The sequence below is a fragment of the Protopterus annectens genome, chromosome 2.part0, assembly GCF_019279795.1.
Source record: "Protopterus annectens isolate FY-2018-M chromosome 2.part0, PAN1.0, whole genome shotgun sequence".
Classification (NCBI taxonomy): Eukaryota; Metazoa; Chordata; order Ceratodontiformes; family Protopteridae; genus Protopterus; species Protopterus annectens.
In genome coordinates, this window is record NC_056728.1 from 596212419 (window position 1) to 596227697 (window position 15279).

Consider the following 15279-nt stretch of genomic DNA (forward strand, 5'->3'; position numbering starts at 1 on the left):
GCCTATCTGGACCTCGCAAAGGCATTTGACACAATACCCCACTCGGGCATCATAGATAAGCTATCCAGCCTAAATATAAACCCCTATGTCACAAGATGGGTCGCAAACTGGCTCAAAGACAGAACCCACAGAGTCAGAGTTGCTGGAGCCATGTCAGACTTGAAACCGGTCACAAGTGGTGTCCCACAAGGTTCTGTCCTGGGACCTCTCTTGTTCGGTATTTACTTTTCTGAGGTACAGGCCAATGTGGGAGGACTATGGCTCACCAAGTTCACAGATGACTGCAAACTGGGCGCCATAATCGACTCTCCAGCTGACACAAACATCCTTCAAAAAGGTCTCGCAGAGATGGATAACTGGTGCCAGAGCCATGGTCTAAAGCTAAATGCCAAAAAGTGTATAGTCATACCCTTTGGCAAAAACAATGTGCCCACAAATTACCACATAGGTGGTAACCCATTAAGTACAGAGAAAGCAATTAGGGATCTGGGGACCCAAGTTGATAGTAATCTCTCCTTTGACAACCACATTGCCAAAGTGGTCAGACAGACTTTCTACATAGCCCACCTCATCATGAAAGGATTCACATCTAGATCAAGAGAGGTAATCGTGCCCCTTTATTCATCCCTTGTCAGGCCCATCATAGAATACAAAGCCCCCTTTGGGATGTACCTTACCCGACACCTGCAGCAATTAGAAAGATCCCAAAAGTACCTCACCAGGAGGATTAAGGGACTCAAACAGATGCCATATGCTGCTCGGTTAAAAAAACTCCAGCTCTACTCAGTTGCATACTGCCTACTTTGAGGCAATCTATGCCTGATATATAAAGCTATGTCCAACCCAGAATTAATGGACATGCTCCACCTCAGTAAATCTAAATCCCTTAGAGCCATGCGCTCGAGGGACTTGAACCTCAGCACAGAAATAAATAGAACATGCTGGAGGGACAGATTCATAACCCAGAGGCTCCCTTCGCTCTGGAATAGAATTCCAATTCATGTTAGGCAGAGCACCTCACTGACCCTCTTCAAGAAGAATCTTGATGAGTGGATGGGGGATCATAGGTTTGTCCCGGGGATTACTTCAGTGTCACTATTATACACAGGCACAGTAAACTAAACTTTAAAAAGGGCACAGTATACTCAAATCAAGGGGTGGCGTAAGCCAAACACAATCGGGCTAGGCTTATAAATGCCCCAGGGCAGATAGCCTAGTATGAACCTATGAACCTTGTCAGCAACTCTCTGAAGGTCTGCAATAGCTGCCACGCCTTGGTGGCATATACACCTTTACACTATCGCCAGGCTTGTGAAGTGCTTCTACATTTCTGTGCAGCTTGTGCTTAAAATGAACTCTGTGGGTTTAGCATCCAGTGCTCCTGCTAGTTGCAACCACAAGCAGCTGACCAGAGCCACCCCCCCTGGACTGATGAGCCAACAGCAGTCACTTACTTCCCTACTCCTCCTATCCAGCTCCCTCCAGTGCACAAGCTGGTAGCTGAACTTGGAATGACTGAGTTGCAGCCAGGGTTTGGAGGGATATGTGGATTAGTGTGTTTGTGTGCATGAGTGTCCTTGGCACATCTCTGTGCCTCAGTACTGTCCTCCCCCCTCCATTTGGTGGCACCATATCAGGCTGATATTACACTGTGATTATTCATATCATGTATCATAATGACAGCAACAGCAATGGGGCATTCTACCACTGCCCACCTTCTTGAAGCACAGTGTCAATGGTCAGTGGTCCTATGCACATCTACATATGGCCATGCCATGACCTATGTACACAAGGCATTATTTCCCCAGTAACATGTTTTATAGCATGTACACATATGCCACAGGGTGACTCCCACCGGGAGAGTAAACTGTTGTGACTTTGTGCTATATTATCTGTCATAGTGAGCACCCCAAGCTGGACATTAATCTATCATGATCTTGAGCTATATTACCTCACCCAGTCTACTGTTTCTTTTCTGTTCTTGTTATTACTATGCACCATGGGTGCCCAGTGCATTGCTGTGGTACACTGACAAGTGTCTTGTCTTACTTCACTATGTCTAAAATGCAGTGTAGGCACTTGTCCCTTGAATTTCTATTTTTGATTTTCTCATCTTAATGCAGTCTCCACAATATGTTGACCATGCTTTTTATTGTATTGAAACAGGTCTCGTAGCATGGTGATTAAGATAGTGAGGTAACTTAGAGTGATCAGCTGTGAATTGCTGCCATAACACATTGCACTGTTATGCTTATGCAGAGCCATCATGCTTGTTCCTGTCTGTTCTCAGGCTTGTAGGAAATATACACACTTTGCTTATTCTTTGTCACTACGAAGACCTCAGTATCACCACTCTGTACTGGTGATAGTTTCTGTGGTACACCATTACTGCCCAATGATACACATCATGCAGTGTCCATAATATGTTGCCATGCACATACGGCTATCATTTTGCTCCTCATTCTGACATATTGGGTAAATATGGTCTCTTCATTTCAATACGGGTCTTGCTTGGTGTAGCCAGGAAACTAAGATCTTTTTTGTATCTGCTACATACAATCAGGAGTGTTTGTTGGGGCATTATGATGGCCCCTTTTGTAAGACTTTTTCCTGGCACTAGCTATCTAGTACAACAAGTCTTACAAAACGGGCCATCATAATATTCTGTCAGGTCTAACAAGTTAAGCAATGAAAACAGTTGGATTAATAACTCTAATGCTGATGAAGATCATTCCTTTGTAACAATTGATAGAGCAGATACTACTGAATTAAAAGTTGACGTTTCTTCAAATCTGGTCAAAAAAGATATTTTTGTAATTGGAAATTCAGTTATTAGAGGAACTGATACTTAGATTTGCAGAGAATATAATGAACATTGAATACTGTTATACTTGTCAGGAGCAAAAATAGAGGATGTGACGCAGGCCTTAGAATGTGTTAATTTAAGAAAGTAAGGATCTACTTTTATTCATGTTGGTACAAATGATCACATTCTCAAGGACTCTCTGAATTTTAGTAGGGAACTTAGCACAGCTTGTACAGGTATTAAGATGTATCACATAAAGAAAGGAGAATCATGTCACTGTGAATGAAAAGATTTTTGGGTAAATACCTACATGAAAAAAAATGCTCCGTTTTAGAAATGGAAATGTATAGAGCACTTGAACTTAATTTTGGGCACACATGTTCAGACAGGATGGAGTGTACTTCTCAAGATCACGGAAGATAATTTTTGCAGCAGATATTTTGCAATATTTGACAAACACAAGGCAGTATTTTTGCCAGGTCAAACATTTAACAGTTTACAGATAGCAGCATTTGATGTATCTTTGTTGGTCATTAATGCTAGGAACATTATAAAAAAGTTTTTTATTGTAAAGTTTGTTATGTTCCCACAAGACTGATGCTGTTATTGTTTGAGAAACATGGTTAAAGAACAATGACTGGAAGCCAGTTCTGTCATGGCATAAACATTTTTAATTTAACAAACATTCTAACAAAAAAATCAGGTGTAGGTGTTATGATAGGGATTAAAGATAGCTGAGACCTGTGATTATTACATGTTAAATGATAACACCAATACAATAGATTGTGTAACTGTGACAATAAAGACAACCCTGGAACATATAACAATTGTTGGAGTGTATAGACGACCAAAGTCAAGTGTGGATGACCTAGAGAAATTCATACATTTCTTGCATGAAATACAGGAGGGAAGAATAATAGTGGCTGGGGACTTCAATTTACCAGAAACGGGCTGGAATAATATTGATTCAGCAACATTAGTAAGGAAATTATTCACAGTGTATGTTCAGCAACAGCAGTTTTTTTTTTTCAGATTGTAAAAAAACAACAACCATGGAATGGAACATTTAGACATTGTGTTGCTAAACAAATTACTGTTACTTCATGTCAAGTTTTACCACCACTGATGTGCAATGATCATGGAGTTATAAAGGTTAATTTGTTGCTAGATAATTTTGTCAAACTGAAGTCGAAACCAATACACAGAAGATTGATAACAGATTATATGGAAGCAAAACAATCACTTGTAAAACTAATTGGAGTGCTGCATTAGGTGGAAGAACTGCAGAAGAAATATGGAAAGTTTTGGAAGACAAATTCTTTGAATGTAAAAAAAAATCAAAGAAATGTTTAACATCAGGATCTAGTTATACAACAGCAGGAGGATATATTTCCATGAGAGTGAGATACTTGATTATTGTGAGAGACAAAAATATAAGAAATGGAAAAGAGGTCGAACTACAATTTTGAAAACTGAAATAAATAAGCTGGACAAACAAGCATAGTGTGAGACAAGACCAAAAAAAAACTGAAGAAAATTTATATAAAGATATTGAGCACAACTGGAAGCCATTTTATAGATACATAAGATATGGAAGGAGTAAAGACATACGAATTGCTAAACTGTGTGTAAATTCTAAAATGTGTTCTCAGACACAACAGCTTATAGATGTATTTGCAAAATCTTATGCAAAACAATTTGGAGAAGGTAATATCGGGTAAGTTGCTGTCAGAATTGGAAAGGATGGGACTTGAAACTATATATTAGCATGTATATGTTGAAAATGGATCTATTACCACCTGTAACATAATGTTGTATAAGAATAAAATAACAGCTATGAATGAAAACATTGTGCTGCGATGTAATTTATAAAGATTTTAACTTCAGCATTTGACAGGGTCATACACAAAACACTGATCAATAGATTATAACAATTAGGGATTGATGTACTCTTGATAAGATGGATAGCTGCATGGCTTACAGATAGGATATGACAAGTATCATACAGCAACTGGACAAATAGAATTCTTAGTTATAGTCAGGTGTCTCACAGGGCTCTGTCCTAAGCCCATATTTGTTTAGATTGCATCTTTCAGCTCTATCTTTTTCATGTGAGGCGTTCTACAGTCTGTATGCAAATGAATATTCTGATAAATACCCCAAAAACTAAGCATATGAGATTTGGGAGATATAAACTAAAATGTGACTATTTAATGCAGCACACAGTGATTGAAACTGTAGATTCATTTAAGGACCTGGGTATATGGGTAGATCCAGCTTTGAGGTTTCCTAATTACATCAGCCAATTGGTTAGTGATAGTTATAGAACTATAGGTTGTATAAAATATTTATAAAGTCTAGGAAATCAGAAATAATGAAGTCATTGTTTGTTAGTTACATTAGACCCAAACTTGAGTATGGAATAGCTATATGGAAACCTTATAAGAAAACAAACATGAATAAACTAGAAAAAGTACAGCAGAAAATTAGCAAGGGCATGCATGGATGTGAAAATTTAAGTTATTATGAAAGACTAAAATATCTGAACTTGTACAGTGTCTCATATAAATATTTAAGAGGAGACCTTTTCAAGTATATAGGGCATTTAGAGACAACTACCTCTGGAAATGTTTGGGTCTATCAAAAGGTGGTAAAGAATCATCAGACAATCTATGTAAAAGATTCTATAAGAATGAGAAGTGTACTAACCAGTTCTCTGAGACAGCAGCTGATGCACGGAACAGACCACCAAATTATATTAAAGCAAATGCTAATTCATATATTTTTTAAGAACAGCTTTATTATGGGAATAGTTGTTTTGGTATATTGAAAGGCTAGAAGGGCATTAATGTCCATGCTTGAAATATTTGTATGTAAAGGTTAGGAATAGAGAGCCAGTATTTTGCAGTAGGAACTATGTAGTGGTTTTGTCTGTATCTTTTTTCCTGGTTGTTGTCTGTTGATTTCTCTGCCTTCTGTTGTCAAAGTCATACTATACCAAATAGGAGGTCTAATAGACTATCAAATGTGCAAATCCTGTTTGTTATTCACACGTGTACTAATGTGCTGCATTTTTTTTCTCTTTCCATTTTTGTCTCCTCTTCAACGTGTTCAGCAGTGGTAGAGGATATAGACCAGTGGTGGCCACCTGGATCATGTGCAGCTGATACCACTGGTGTTTGGGTCACTAACAGTCACCAGGCCTGCATTTCATTGGTGGTGGTGACAGTCATGCTGTTGAAAGTGACCCTAATAGTTTGCCAATGACCTCAGTGCCCATCTGTCAGGATGGAGCAGAGGCTCTTCATCTGAGAGTGGTGCAAAGGCATCTGTTTTGGTCAAATAGCACCAGCTACAGCAACTCACCATGTCCAAAGTGCCCTGGTAGCTAGACTCCCACAGAGGGACAATGGAGGGTCTCCTGGTATGGCTGATAGAATCATGTGACTGATTGGTCCCAAATTTCTGGTCACAAAGGGTACAGCCTGCCAGAACATTTCCTATGAAGGTGACTGACAAATGAGTGGCTGATCTCCTCTGGGACAATCAGACAAATTCCCCTCTGTATCCTGCCCTATCCCGCATCATGATGTTTCTTCTTCTTATATGTCACTTCCCATACCCTGTTTGTAATCCAGTCCTCCCCTTCACCATCTGTCCTCTGTCTATATATCCGAATCCCTCTGCTGCTGTCCACACCTTTTATGTCCATACTAGCCACTTCTCTTTATGTATTTTAGGTTTGTTTGTTTGCTCATGACACTCTTATTACTCACTCATCTTTGTACACAGGAAGGTATTGTCCCATCTCACCTGCCCCCCCCAAAAAAAAAAAAACCTTCCTTCCTGCCCATCTACTTTTCCTTCAGGTTACCCTTTTGTGTGTTCCTCCTGCTTTCTCTTACCCCTTTTCTATCTTTTGTATTTCTCTCTTTCCTCACTTTTTATATGATAATTCAGGTAGCACTTTACTTTGCTGGCCGTTAGTAGCTTGCTCACGGTGCCAGTGTGCAGCTATGGTGCATTTCATTGAACATATGAACATACATAGCCTAGAGGCACACTTCATAACTGTTCATGATATGTGACTACATGTACTGTGTCCAATTTGTTGCATTTCTGTAGCAAAGCTACTTCCAGTATTGCAGTTGCTGTAATTTTACTATGTAGCCCTTTTCCAAGTATACCATTGCAGTACTGATCCTTCTTAACAGCTAAACAGCACTGGACCACTTTGTATTACAATATTTTTGATATTTAACACTGTATTGCAACATTGCAAATATTTCTGAATACTCTTTTATTTCTTGAATCTTGCCTAGAATTGTGAAACATTACTGTAACTTACATACATTAAGTGGTTGGATAATGGCTTCATAAACATCATCAAATGTTGATAACAAATACTCTGTGCCATAGAATGCTAAAATAATTTTATAAGATATGAAATGTAACTGTTAATATGACTTGTTTTTGCATTGCGACTAATCTACTTATACAAAATTGTGATATTTCTAAAGAAATGCAGTCAACATAATATTTCAAACTTTTAATTTTTAGCATATTCAGAACTATACTGGATACCTGGAATGAGTGCATATCATTAATGGATTATTCCATCTTCCCAAAACATTATTTGTTGAAAAAGCTATTCCTGTCCAGGGGGAACAGAATTTGTTCTTATGCCATTAAGGTGGGATGCTCCCAGAACCTCTCACTGAATAATATATAAATCTCTAAGTTCATGAGAAATCCAGAAGTTTGCTTTTCAATAAAAAATTAACTGAGTAATTTGACCAGTATTATCACCATCCATCCATCCATCTACAAGCCTTTTTTTCCAATTTTTGCACATGTGGTTGGGGTTTCACTTTGGCAGTGGCAATTATCTGGAGCGAGTGTTTACATCATCAGGTGGATATACAGATCTATTTCTAAAGCTTGAAGTTTCAAAACTTCAAACTTCAAATGGCTAAGACCAGAAGATCGTAGTTTTGAAACTTTGAAAATGAAATAAAAAAAATAAAAACAAAATTTTTTGTTTTTGCAGGGGAGCAAGCTCTGTGAAACCCCCACAACCCCTGCTAAATAAATATACCATCTCCGAGATCGCACTACAGTGAGGAAAACAAATATCCTGCTCCACGCTGTACAGCGATCTCCATTCATAACACTGGAAGTTTCAAAACTTCCATCTTCTGGTTTCAGCTGTATGAAGTTCGAAGTTTAGAAACTTCGAGCTTCTGAAGGGGATCCATATATACGTACACACACACACACACACACATATATATATATATATATATATATATATAGATAGATAGACAGATTTTATATACATATACACACACACGCACACACACACACACACACACACACACACACACACACACACACACATAGAAATACATTTCTTGAATTTTAATGTGGTGTGGCTTTCAGGTTGTCTACTGCTATAAATCATGCAAGTTGTTATGTTTATAAAGAATTAGGCATCTAAATATTAATACAAAGCAATTTAATCTTGTAACCTGTAGATGAACGATATAGCAAATGAAAAATGTCTATGGAGGCTACAAAAAGAGACAGTAATAATTTATTTCAGGTAAATATGCCATGTTACCATTCAATTTGCCAGACTGCATTTATCATGAATGTATTAACAAACATTTGTTTAGTTTACAGAAACTATTGCCATATATATTTTTTTCTGAAAGTAAATAAATGATCTCTGATCTTTTTTTTTCTAAACTTTTGACCACCCCATTTCCTTTTTCTTAATTTTTGACCCCTCCATTACCTTGCAACCATCAAGTCTGCATGCCCTATTGGTCCATTCACTCACCATCCTACCATATTGTAAAACCCCTAATACACCAGAAGAAGGAGTCGAGAGCTAACAATTGTGGGCATTATCCAACAGGGGTTAGGAGATTTTTTGGAGGCTTACTAGCACCTTCTTTCTTTGGGTAGCACTGTACAGGCACACTATATGGATCCAGTTTAGGCTGCATGCTTCTACATACCTTATCATTCCTTGACAGATTCATACCCTGCAGAGGTCTTGCTACAGATGCTGCACATCTGGGCTTCCCTCGATGGTACTCCTGTGGCTTGATATGGCCAGCGAACAACAAGAGACTCTGCAAGTATGGCAGTTGCAGGGATTCAAACCAAGGCAGAATGCAAAATAGAAAGGAGACCAGCAGCTGTAGCAACAATTTGATTTATTAGGCTAGTAGTAAAAAACTATATAACAGTAGAATGAAGATACATACAGACCGGTTTCGGCAAAAAACTGCAATGCCTTCCTCAGTGTCAATATGTTAGTATCAAACATTCCCCATATATAGCTGATAATCAAAATCACATGATCAAATTAAATTAAATTAAAGATGCTCATGTAATCCTGGGGGAAATAATCCCCCTAATTTAATAAACCACTTTTTCTCTTTTTGGTTCAAAACGTGATGCCAGCCAGCTTTGTTGGATCTGTGTTCTGTAGAATTAGTGCAAAGTGTATAATCTGCCTAGGTCATGACTGAAAAGGGCCCCTGGGCCATCCCACCTACCTGGGTAACAAATTTAAATAAATAATTATATAAAAACTTTTTATAAGACTTTGGTCATGTATTACATTTAGGCACAAATGTGGCATGATTAGCCTAACACTTTACAATTAAATATTCATTGAAAAATCTGGATGTTTAATTACAAGGTGACTAATATCTTTCATATGTAGCTCACTCTACAGGAAATATTTCAAATTGTATGTAATAAAGTACAGAGCAGGTGAAGGGAATAATGTTTTTTGACTCTCCCCAAATCCCCAGTTTGCACTCACCATTTCCCATTCTGCACCCCCTGCAGGAAGTATTGCCCTACTGATCTTCCTTAATTCTGACTGCTAACTTTCTGAAAACTGCAGCTGCTGACATTCCTATAATTTCCCATTATCTAATTTACTGATCAAGGTCATACCACTGAGCATGCTCAGTCCAGCAGCTGCAGCATGTGCTTTATGTGCTCTTCTGCTCTGCAACTTAGGGCAAGAGAAGGGCTGACCCAGCAGAAGCAAAGTGGAAAGGACAAATATGAGGAATCATCCCTAAATATCACGCAGTTCTGTTTTTACATCTTATTCTGGACCCTCCCCCAGAGATCTTTGGATGGCTACCAACATAAAAATTTCAACAAAATGGAAATAAAGGTCATGCTACTAAACGCTAGTAGTCTAAACATGAAACTGCACTCTTTACAAGCATTCTTAACCCTGGAAAATCCTGACATCTGCGCAGTCACAGAAAACTGGTTCAAAGCTGCAGAGAGCACCCCAGCTTTACCTGCTAACCTAACCCCAAACTGTGGGCAGTAAAGCCAAAGGAAGTGGAGTTTCAATATATATTAAAGACATACACACGTCCAGGCTAGTCAAATGGTACGACGCACAGGAGACAATCCAGGTGCAGTTAACTATTGACAAGACCCCTATACAAATCATAGCTAGCTACCGGCCCCCAAATCTGACTCAAGATTCCCAAGCCACCTATCTGGACCTCTTTGAATCTATCAAGATTTAACCCTTTTCCCTTTACCCTGATCCTGGGTGACTTTAACTACCCAAACATAGATTGGAAGAACTACTCATGCCAGAACACAAATGCCCAGAGATTCCTCAATTTTGTCAATGCAAACACCTTGGAACAGCTAGTCAATACCTCCACAAGAGGTGATAATATCCTGGACTTGGTATTAAACAACATGAGTAACCAGTGCAGCAACCCTGCAGTATCATCCTCCCTGGTAACATCCGACCATAAAGTGGTCACTTTCGAAGTCACCATCTCCCCCGACCCCCCCCCCCCCCCCAGCTAGGGTCAAACAAAAAAACTTCTCCAAAGCTGATTACAACCTCCTGAGGGATGGTATAAACAGCTTCACAGCCCCCTTCCCCTCTGTAGGAACTGGCACCAATATCCAAAACTACACCAAAGCACTATATGAGCATTTATATAGATGCATGGAAGCAGGAATACCTGACAGGACTAAATCATCCTCCGCAAGGAAGAGTAAACCTGTCTGGTGGACATCTGCAATAAATAAACTCTATTACAAAAGGAAAAAATTGCTGTCCAGGACAAAGAAGGAGCAGGTGCCCAATTGGAAGCAATCTTTCCTTAGCCTGAACAAGCAAATAAGAGCACTAGTGAAATCCTCCAAAGCAAACTTCGAGTTCAGATTGGCCACATTTACTAGAGACAATCATAAGGCCTTCTTGACATATGTCCACAATCTCAAAGGAAGCACCCAGATCTGTTCAGAACTGATGGTCAAGGACACCACATATACAAATGCCATAGATATAGCAAATTTGCTGGCTAACAGATTCAGTGAAAACATCACCCCTCTGGCCCCCCACTACTAAATCAGGACATCCCCAGTACCTGTCCCCTTCTTCTTATATCTAGGGAACAGGTCATCACTGCTCTCTCAAAGGCAAAAAATAAAGCCTCCATGGGACCCAATAACATCACTGGCTGCATCTTACATGCACTCAGGCAGGAACTTGCAGCACCATTAGGCGCCCTATTCAACCAAAGCCTGAGTACCAGCTTCATTCCAGCTGAGTGAAGGACAGCTACTGTTATCCCTTTGCACAAAGGTGGAGCATCCACCAATCCAGGAAATTATAGACCCATCACCCTAACTAGCCTGATCTGCAAGGCCAAGGAATGGATTATCATGGACCTCTTTAACAAGGGCACTGGCAACCTCCAAACACTCAATCCCATACAGTTTGGCTTTGTTAAGGGGAGGTCATGTCTGTTAAATTTGGTCAACTTCTTTGAGACAGTCACCAAAGCCATGGGTGAGGGGAAGACAGTGTACACAACCTACCTTGAATTGGCCAAAGCCTTCGACACTATTCCCCACTCCGGCATAATAGATAAACTCTCTCAACTAGGCATCAATCCGTATGTTACCAGATGGGGAGCAAACTGGCTCACTGATAGAACCCACCTAGTTAGAATAGGGGAAGCCACCTCAAACACTAGACCCATAATGAGTGGCGTACCCCTGGGTTCGGTCTTGGGGCCTCTGTTATTTGGGATATACTTTTATGAGGTGCAGGCCAAAACCAGTGGGATATGGCTGACCAAGTTTGCAGATGACTGCAGTCTGGGCCCTGTCATCAATTACCTTAGTGATGTGGACATCCTCCAAAAGGGTCTCACCCAAACAAATGAAAGGTGCCAGAAACATGGCCTCAGGCTGAATACCAAAAATACATCATCATCCCCTTTGGGGAGAGTGATGTCCCCACAAATTTTCACATTAATAACAACGTCCTAAGCACGTAATCAGTCGTGATGGATTTGGGCACCCAGGTTGATAGCTACCTGACTTTTGACCACCATGTTGCTTTCATTGTACAGAAAGCTTTCTACATGGTCCACCTCATAAGTGAGGGTATCTCATCCAGGGACAAGGAGGTCATAACATCCCTGTATTCTTCCCTTATAAGGCCCATTATTAAGTACAACGCCCTGTTCAGCATGTACCTCGCAAAGCATAAGCAGCAGCTGGAAAGACCACAGAGGTTCCTCACCAGGAGAATCCAAGGCCTCAAAAATCTACCATACACAAATAAGGTAAAAGCCCTATCCCTCTATTCAGTTTCATGCAGACTCCTCAGAGGTGACCTCTATCTGGAATATAAGGCAATCCCAGACCCCGTTTTGATGGGACTGCTGCATATCCGCAAGTCAAGCTCCCCTTAAGTAACCCGCACGTGCGGCCTCAACCTGGTCAGTGACATCAATAGGACTTGTTGGTGGTACAGATTTGTGTTCCAGAGACTCCACCATCTGTGGAATAGACTCCCTCTCCATGTCAGAGTACCTCTTTTCCCCTTTTGGATAACTGGATGGGAAACAGAAAATACACCCCTGGGATTCTACCCATGTCCCTGCTCGACAGGGGCATTGGGTGCTGACTTGTCTAAACATGGGCTAAACTCTTGGCTAGGCTTATAAGGGCCTCAGGGCCAATAGCCTAATAACTTCCTATGAGCCTATGATCCTATACTGTTGAGATATATAAACTGAAATTTGTGAAATTAAGACTGCTTACAAAGCAATGTTGTTTGTTATATCCCTGAAAACAGAGAGGGCCCAGTCTTCTCTCCATCAAATGTCTGTTTTCTGGCATTTGCCTATCTCTTTGTTATCTAAGTGGGACAGTACAAACAACATTTTGAAACATTTTTGTATTTACTGGGGACCCCCCTTCACCAGCAGATATATTCTTTGCTTAGCTCTTTGCTATCTCCCACTGTCAGTTATGGATTATTCCTATCTGTCTCTTGTGGACCCATTATGACAGTGGTCTTTCCATCTAGCCATGCTCCTTGCATGTCCCACTACCACAATAGTGTCACACAACAGCCCTTTATCACTGTCTTCTTCTTCCACAGCTCATGGGTGCATTTATTCTGACTGCTGCATTTCCCTTTGTGACCTTACAATTTAGGAAGCTCTCACTGAAACAAGGAGATCCTTCTATCACTCAGCTGCATTTAAACATACACGCCAAGCAGAACATACAGATGCTTTCCCCTTTGCTTCTGTTGTAGTGCAAATGCTGCAGTAACGATTTCATGTTCTCCCTTTTAGAGGTGCCATCTTTCGGGTGTCCTACACTTGGTTGTGTTTCTGAATGTGTAATATATTGTGTATTATCTTTCCTATCTTAGCTTTTCATATTCTATATATTGGTTTCATTAATACCTATCTAATATTTTTCTGGCTTTTTCACTCTTCAGCATGGCTGTTTATTATCATACCTAATACTGCTTACTTTGTTAATAATTTTCTTTTTGAGTGTGGCAAACTCAAATACTTAACTGTAACTGTTATGAGCCTGTACTCCATTTAGTTTTCTGGGTTTTCTAACTACAGATGTTCTAGAATGTTTTTGCTTTAACTTTAAAGTAGCTTTATGCATATTAACAACATTGTTCAGTGTATAAGCTTTGTTAATTAACTTCTACAAAAGTCTTTTATTCTACCCCCTCACATACGAATCCAGCTGATCATCAGTTGCTCAGAATTTCTCCAACTGCTCCTACTTTAATTGTTCCCAGTACTACCACTGCCAGGGTTGGACCATTATGACCATTAGCAGGTTGGGGAAGAGAATGGAAAATATGGAGTGGAGCAGCCCAGTACTGTATCGTATGCTGGGTTAGCGTGCCAGGAGGTTTTTGTTTTTTTATTAATGAGCTAAATGAGTAGCACTACTTGACGTCCTGTGCATCACTGCACACATCATCAGTTAGCTCCCGCACTCTGTGGGTAGAATTTAACATCTCTACTCTGCTACCAAATTCTTATTGCACCTAGTTAAATCAAACAATACTGCAGGTGACTCACTGTATTTCTTTCATATCCCTAGAGCAGGGAATTCCATTCCCCTGTCACTCAGACATACTAAAACAACACTAACACTCTCATAGCTTTGCTGATGCACCACACATGGCTAATCCCCCCAAACTGTCCTTATCTGTCCCATCCTGCCCTAAAATGACCACTTGGCCAGTAATCTTCTATCTTATCCAGTACTGTTATATCTACTTGGTCACATACACTGCACCATACTATCCTCAACTTTACATTGTTGTGAAAATTTATTTTACCACTATCTTACTGTTACAAAGTCTTATGGGTCTAAACTTTGTCAGTCTAAACACTCATTCTGATCTTCCTTTGAATGATTTCTCATACCATTGTATTGCCTGCAACATGGTTATAATATGATTTGTATGCTAACCATTTATATGTATCTTGTCAATGTCTTTTTCTATTGTGTGTTAAAAACTGTATGCTCAAATGATTCATTACTCTATGTATATATGTTACTTTCTCCTTGTATCTTGGGAAGCATTTCTCCCTGGGCCTTTGCTGAAAACGGATTTTCTATGCAGTTGGACTATCCCATTCAACAAAAGCAATAAATACATTAATACATTAATACATATGTTACTTAAAACAGCAGTATAACTTCTGTTTCACTATTATAAATGACTTTTGCAGCACAGATTTACCATTTCTTTATAGTGTATTAACTGTAATGGTATGAATGGCAATGGCAAGTGCCTGACTTCAGCATCAGGAGATACGTAGCTTTAATAAGTATGGAGACATTATGCCCATGTATGGTAACAAAGCAAAGCAATGGGACTTTAAAAGTGAACAAAACCTTTTAATGGGTTAGAAGATCTGGGCTAAGTTCTGAGAATAAAATAAGCAAACATGTATGCTTGTAAAGCAAAATGAAAGGTACTTTCAATAGACTATTTGCCCCCAACACCTGACTATTCAATGAAAATTTGCATACAGCTGCCACACATCACATAAAAATGCTTTATTGTGCTACCATCTTTCTCCATTTAAGCCACATACAATCCCATC